Genomic DNA, 8,194 nt, shown 5'->3' with positions numbered 1-8,194 from the left:
GCTGGGGGATTGAACCGCGGTCCCTGTGCTTTGCTAAACTTGTTCTAAGTAGGTGCATTAGACCACTGAGCCATCTCTATTCTAAAGATTTTTAAACAGAGTTTTAGGCAGAAATTTATAATCTGATGGAGAGATTACACTAGAAACTGAATCTCAGGACATAATCATCTATCAAGATTTTATTTTATTTATTTATTTTTTACAAGCTCTGGCAGGTTTTATTAATGAAAAATTCTGCTTGGTTTATTTTTCACCAGTCTGTTCTGGCAAGCTTCTAATGATGTCAGAACCACTTGGATCAATGATTGCCAGTGCTGTGCCCAGTTCAATATTATTGCCGCTGTAGTGACGGACACCGGTTTTGTCCAACATGGCCTAATCCTCTATTTCAGAGTTCCTCAAGGCTGGGCATTTGTTGGCAAGGATGACCAATTTTGCTTTGCCCTGTCTGATCATCTTCAGCATCTGCTTGTACCCCAGAACATATTTTCCACTTCTCATAACAAGTTGGAGCCTAGAGTTGATGGACTCCACAGGTTTTTTCATCTTCTTTGCTGGCTGGCTGGCATGTGGTGTTGGGGGATTGAACCGCGGTCCATCTTCCTACCTTAGGTGCCAATGATCCTCAACTAGGAGCAGCTGTCCTATCAAGATTTTAGAAGGTTTTCACTTTCACTTATATTTCAAGTACCGGAAGGAAAATAATTTTTCATTAAGTGTCAATGGAAATGAGAAAAAATAAAAAAGGGAAATATATATATATATACACACACACACACAAAATAGCTAAAATAATTATACTACTAATTTCTATTGATTTATAGAAAAGAACAGTTAATGCTTAATTTTTAAATCAATATTTCATACCTATATCTGGTAATCTGCATAACTACTTTGAAGATAACAATGTCATGTAACAACTATTGTTGATTTCCTATTATCTTGCTTTGAAATTCTGCATCATTTTTGAAAGTATTTTTAAAATAAAAGATCATACAATGTCAATTGTCAGAATTCAGGTAATTGTATCAAAACAGACCCATTCATATAATCTGATTAAATTAAAGGCAGACTGTAAAAGTCCATGTCTCTGACGATGCTCAATGGTTGGAGTTGGGTCGCTGTCTGTATGCCTTCATCTTTTTTTTAAAAATGTAATTCACACCATTTTATTGCAAATTTCAGGTGGCGAATCAGATGATATCTGCACATAAAGCCTGTATTACCAACAATGGAACCACAGCCATCTGGAACCAGCCACAGGATGTTATCCTGGCAATCCTAGTTCTAAAGTGATTGGAAGAGAACTGAAGATTAGGAGCAGTAGGGTTGGAAAGTCCCTGGGCAGTCGAGGTTCTTCCAGAAACATTAACATCAAAAGGCAATTATACCATCAGCTACAGAAAGGGTTGGTTTTTCTTTTAATTCTCTTCCTCCAGAGCTGCTGCCGTTGCTGCCACTGCCACCGGGACTCATGCTGGAATCTGTGGCAGGCTCATCCTCTGGCTTCTGGCCACTCAGGATGCAGGGTGCAGGTAGCTCCCCTGTGTGCCTTCATCTCACCCTGTCTTTTCCTTGATGTCTATGACAGTCCTCCCTTAATGACCATCTCCCTTCTCCTCTTCCTCCCAGAGTCCTCATCTTCTCAGCCCCTCACTTCCTCCACAGCACATACTCCAGCTCTCCTTGACCACCTGCCTTCCTCGGCTCCTGCAGCACCTACACCACGGCAGTTAAAGTTGGAAAGCACAGATTGGATTTTACATCTCATTTCAGTGGCTCTCTAATGTATTGATCTTTGGCAAGTGCTTAGTGGTTGTAGGCCTCAGTTTCCACTTCTGTAAAAGAAGCACAAATTTGTTCACCAAATGCTCATTAAGCACCTACTGTGTGGCAGCACCATTCCAGGCTTTGGGGTTGCTGCAGCGAACCAGAGGATAAGAACAGTTTTCCTTGTATAGATGGTTACAAAAGCTGTATTGGCAATGCATGATAAATATGAGATATTACTACAAAATAAGGAAATATATAGGAAGTGCTCTTAAGTCTTAGCTTCTTCTACTGTTATAACCTTTCTAGATTATGAACAATGGCATGCATGCTTCTAGCTCTTGGTTAATCATTTCATAGGCACACACTTTTTCATTTGACAGGGAGATGATGATTTTTTTCACAGGCATTTCCCATGTTGCAGGTATTGCTCTGACGGTTTTGCAAACATTAACTCACTTGGTGCTTGTAACACCTTTATGAGCCAAATATGTTATCCTCAGGTAACAGATAAGGATAATGAGCAGAGTGCCCAGAAAATATGCTCTAGGTCATATGCTTGGGAAATGGCAGAGGTGAGTTTCAACCAATACAGTAAGGCTGCTGAGTTTAGATGCTCAAACTGGGCCATGTGTCCTGGATCTATAAAGAGCAATCTTACATAAACAGTCTGCCCTAAAATGTCCTTAATCTGCACTACACTCCCACGATGTAGGTGCTCTTGTTGCACTTTGATGTAGGAGAAAGCTGAGGTGCAAGGCAACCCAAAGGCTCATGATTCTTCAATGCCAGGTGTAGCTGATGCTAAGCCCAGTGATATTCACGTTTCTTGGTGTTACTCCCCCCCACAATCATCAGTCATATATGTGAAGAAAAACATAGCTTTTTAAAGACACGGTTTGCATGTTCACGCTGAACAATATTGGCAAGGGTTGAATTTGTTCGTAAGTTTTAGGATACGGAACAAGGTCAAAATCATCCTGTCTTTCAGTAGGGATTTGTCTGTTTTCATGCTTTAATTTCTTAGTGACCACTAGGGGGCAGATTTGGACTACCGCTGTCTTCTCAGAAAAACAAGGACACCTAGTCAAGCAAGGAACATTTCCCCAAAAATTAAAATGTAAGTGGTGTTGTCTTCCTGGTGGGGAAGATGAACAGAATGAAGGCCAGGAAAAAAGTTATGCGTGCCTTAGAGAACCTCATTTTCTGCTGTTCATGTTCGTAACTCTGCAGAAATGAGGGAAATGATGATTCAGCTACACATTGTTCCCACTATCCTGGCTAAAATCCCTTTGATTAAGGGCCAGGAAGTACGTGAGTTAGGAGATGGTAACAAGAGGCTTGGAGACAGAAACAGAGGAGGTCTTCTGTTGGCTGCGCATTCTCAGTCTTAGTTCCAGGAGTAATGAGACCATGTGCTGCTATAATTGCGCCATTGTGCTAAAAGGTTCACAGATACAGTCTGCTTGTAAAAGAGTTGCCAGAGAGCTGGGGACAGTGGTCCATGGGCTGGCTGCTGCGCATGCGCGAGTGTCTGACACCCTCCGATGCACACAAACACAATGCCACTTCTTGCGTCCTGGTCCCCGGCACCCTGACAGTTATTCCTACTGTCTGATACTATTAAAAACTGATTTCTATCAACATCCTGGGAGTCAGCAGAAAGGAAGAGAGTGAGTGAACACGCTGGGGCCTCATGAACACGCTGGGGCCTCGTGCTCTCATAATATGTTTTAGGCTGCTTCCACTTGAATCGGATTTCGCCACGTCGAAGCTTGACTGGGGTAGAGTAAGAGCATCGTTCTCTTCTCCAGAACTGGAAGTGGAAAGAGCTTAGGAAAAACAAAGCGGAAAGAAAAACAAAACTGTGGGGGCCAAGTGTCTGCATGTCTAGATGGATGGAATGGACATGCATGATAGGCTCGAATGTGTGTGTTTTACTAGAGACTGAACCCAGGACTCTCACACTATGCTACATTCTCAGCCCTATTCTATTTTTTTTTTTTAATTTTGAGATAAAATTCTGCTAATTTGCCACGGCTGGTTCAGACTTTCTATCTTCCTGCTTCACCCTCCGGGAGTGCTAGGATGGCCGATGTATACTACCATGTGTGCGCCTGTGTTGGGCTCCATTCTCATGCAAGTCTCCATGTGCAGCCTGTGGGGGCTGTGGACCTCAGATACACATCGGTCGTTTGAGTGTACGTGACAAACTTTGCTCTGTAACTTCCAAGTACCCTGTCTCCCAGCACTCAGTTCTGCATGTGTGACCTTCTCACAGCTTCATCTGTTTTAACACAAAAGTTATCAGTGGAAGCACGTTACTCAAAGTGAGTTTCACCCAAAGCAAGGAGAAAGCCAAAGAAAATGTACATTGAGAGTTGGGGTTTCTGTTGATCTGTGAGTCAGTTGTTGCTTGTTCTTACTTTGGGCACTTGGAATCCTTAAGAACTGGGAGATAGGGGCTGGGGAGATGGCTCAGTAGGATAAGCACTTGACTGACAAACGCAAGGATCTGAGTTCAATCCCCAGTTCTGCAAAAAAAAAAAAAAAAAAAAAAAAAAAAACTGGGAGAAACTTTTTTTTTTTTTTTTTTTTTTTGTCTCTTTATGGCACATGTTCCCTGAGGTTTTCTGAAAAAATAAAAATCTATTTTTCAGAGTACCATTTATTTCACAGAGAATAAATACAGAGGAGCTCAAGAGATGGAGTTGGAATGTCTTGAGTATTGAAACTGTTTCTACACCGTAGTAGCTGTGGAGAAACACTTACCCTGTTCAAGTCTCAGTAAGTCAGAGCGTGGGTATCCCCAACCCACAGGAGGGGACGCCTGAGTGAGGATGCAGGTGTGGAGCATGACTGTAGCCTGCCACACGGTGACACTCAGGAAAGGTGAGCTGCGATGCTTGACTGCTTTGGTCCTCTCCCATGGCAGCAGCTGCTGTGACTCCTCCCCCTAGTGGCTTCTTGAACCTATGATTGTTTTATCCAAAACTTTTCAAAAGCAAACTCATGATGTTTTTCTTTTGATGAAGGTTTTTATTCTTTAGCCTGGCAAACATTGCCATATATGAACCCACATTCAACCAGGCAAGCACAAATTTTAAAAAAAGGAAAAGGAAGAATTTCCCTCCATGGGTCTTCCTTTCCTCTGTGATTTCTTTGCTTCTTGTCATGAAAGTGATGGGAAAACTGAGGTCAGAGAGTTGGAAACGCCCCACGGAGAGTGTCTGAGTCGTTTTTCCCTTGCTACTACAGTTCTCACCTGCCCAGAGACCACTCCTTCTAAGTTCCCTAAACTTCATTCCAAAGCTTGTGCCTCATGGATGCTATTTGTTGGCTGTGACCTCTGCCTAAGATGTGGTGGAAATTCATTGGCTTTCTTCACTTGACAGCTGGTTTGGATGCAGGCTCCCACTTTGGTTGGACAGAATTCACTTCGACTCTCCTTGCTCCCAAACAAGGCTCTCTTTCTCATTTCTTTTTATGTTACCAGCATCATGCAAGCAAACCAAATAGTTCTATCACTGTAGAACAGCTGTTTGCTGGGTGTTAAGGGACTTGGTTGCTAGCATTATATCCTCCCAACCAGGGTTTTAAGGTGATATGCAAAAGGGAGCTCACTGTGTATCAGCAACTTCAGCATGTGTGGGGGGTGGGGTATGCTGTATGTGGCAGGCAACTGACTGAGGAAATATATATATATATAGCATAAGAGTTGGGGGTAGTTGAAATGGAAACACAAAGCGATCTCGGGTCATCACTTTATATGTATCAACAAACATGAATGGAAACTTTAATCTCACAGCACTGACATAAAGAAAGGAATTCCATGTGTTCTCTAAATCTTGAGACCTATTGTGATTAGTATGGAGAGAGAAGATGAAAAGTATTGGAAATCAACAAGAGGGGGATAATAATTGACAACAGAAAAATCCTTTAGGAATTTAAACAAGGAAGGATACATAAAAGTCCTGTGGCACTCTAAAAGGCTATAGGGATAAAACATAATTTTAAGTAGACTTTAAAACAAAAGTAGGACTCACGGGGGCTTGACCATTAGCTCAGTTGTTTAAGTGCTTGCTGAAACAAAGCAGGTAGGTTCAGGATGCTGTGGTTCAATCCCCAGAACCTCATGCTTTACCAGACCTGCCCTTAAGGACTCCTGAGCTAGAAAAAAAAAATCCAAAAGTAGGAATCAGAGAAACAGATTAAGAAGGAAATTCCTAGATAGGGGGCCTAAATACACTGTATTACTGGCCTATCAGTCAACATTCTTCCAGTTGCCAATGGCCAAAACACAACTAAAATTTCAAATGAAACTAAGATGACACATATAGCAGAAATTTGAAACAGGGCACTGACTTTAGGTCTCCAATTATATCAGAACATTAGCACCTCCCCATGGTTCAGCTCTTTTCCATGTTGGTTTATTACCTCTGAGTACACAGTTTCTGTAAACAGGACTATCTCAGAATTTATAATCAAATTCTATCAGGTCAAAGGTACACACCTTTTTTTTTCAAGAATGCAGCAAAACTTCCCAGATTTTCATTCTGTATAAATTTATCAGTGTGGCTAATGGTGTGGCATTTTCTGGTAGACAGATCTGGGCCCTGTGCTCACTTCTACAGCCAGGCGGTGGGACTGTTCCAACTGGGTTCTTTTGAATCAACAGTGAGACAGGTGGTCCCATAAAGGAAATCAGGATTCTATCATCAGAAGAAAGGAATGAATTCTGAATGCACAAAAAATGACAGATGTCCACTGTCATCTCTCCCATTAGCCACCATGGGCAATAGCTCATCCTAACTCCTATTCTGAGGTTCCTAATGTCTTTATACAAGTACTCGACATTTCTCATCATGCCCTCAATATTATTCTCTAAATCTTAGCCAATAGGAATCCATTCTACTTTTCATTCTTAGGGGACAGTTTGGATGACTAGTTTAAGCCCTTAGGGAATGAATCACAGGAAATCCTCAGTCACTGAGAGTGAACAGTGAACCATTTCTTTCTAGCTATCAAAGGTTATTTGACCAAATTATTGAGCTACAGTAACACTATGGCATTCTTATTTATTTATTTATTTATTTATTGTGTGTGTGAGTGTGTGTGGCCAGCTCAGCCCACCAGGGGGCGGGGCTGGCTGGCATGTGGTGCTGGGGGATTGAACCGCGGTCCCTGTGCTTTGCCAAACTTGTTCCAAGTAGGTGCTTTAGACCACTGAGCCATCTCGCCAGCCCCACATTATGGCATTCTTGACTTATCCCAGTAAAGATACCCTGTCCTGCAGGGTTCTGGTGATCCTACTAGTTCACCACAGAAGAATGTCCAATTCAACAGAAAATGAGAACTTAAATATATTTTGAATAGTCCTGTTTCCAGGGGTAAGAGTAACCAAGGTCAGGGCTCTGTCCATCTAGAAACAATGTCACAGTTCCATTATTCCTTAATAGGACCCACACTCAGGATCAAAATAAAAGTGCAAACAAGCTGAAATGTGCTCGCAAATTGGGACTTGGCAAAGGGATGCGGCAGGCGAAGAGCCATGTTCTTTTTCCTGCTGAACACTTGGCATTGAAAAATGCCTACAGCTTTGCTCAGCTGTGTCATTAGGGATTGGGAAAGCAGGCAAATGCACTGGTCCATTGTTTTAACCCCCAAGGCAGTTTGTTCCTCTAGATAGCGCACAAGCCTTCAACTGAAGTAGTGTGTATCTCACATTCCACACAGCTTCAGCACTGAAAGGAGTCATGTGTCTTGTATGCTTTTGCTTTTAGTCTTTATTTTTCATGTAATGTTTTAAGCTTTCATCATTTCACTCAGCCAGTGACAGATACGATGCTCTAACCACGCAAATGTTGGAAAAAAATGATTCTACTGTTTGCTTGGATCCAAGGCCATATGCTATGGTTGGAATATCATTTGTCCTCATCAAAACTCTTATTGAATTCTCCACTCCCCAGTGTAGCAGGACTGAGAGATAGGTCCCGTAAGAGGTGTTTAGGGCTCCAAGGGTCCTTGCCACTTCTAAGGAGGTGACTATGGCCTCACAGGAGCGCTCTTGGGGGGCTAGATGAGTTAAGTAAGTGGGTTGCTACAAATCATGTCCAGCTTGGTCAGCCTTATCTTGCTGCTCCTCTCTGAGCACGCGCTGAATTCTCACACAGGTTCTCCAGTGCGGTGCCATCTGGCATGTTACAACAGCACCAGGCCCTTGCCGGATGTGCTCTTCCAACCAACTATTTGTTTGTTCCAGGAATCAAACTCAAGATCTTGTGCTGCTAGGTAGGCACTGTGCTGTTGAGCTCTATCTGTGGCCCTGCTCTTCCAATCCTCAACCTCCTTGCTTCTAGAACTATTGAGTTAAGTAAAGCCTTTCTTTGTTATTTACCCAGTCGCAGGTGTTCTTTTTTTTAAA

Source organism: Octodon degus, unplaced genomic scaffold, assembly GCF_000260255.1.
Source record: "Octodon degus isolate 3935 unplaced genomic scaffold, OctDeg1.0 scaffold00059, whole genome shotgun sequence".
NCBI classification, from domain to species: domain Eukaryota; kingdom Metazoa; phylum Chordata; class Mammalia; order Rodentia; family Octodontidae; genus Octodon; species Octodon degus.
Note: the sequence above shows the minus strand (reverse complement) of the source record.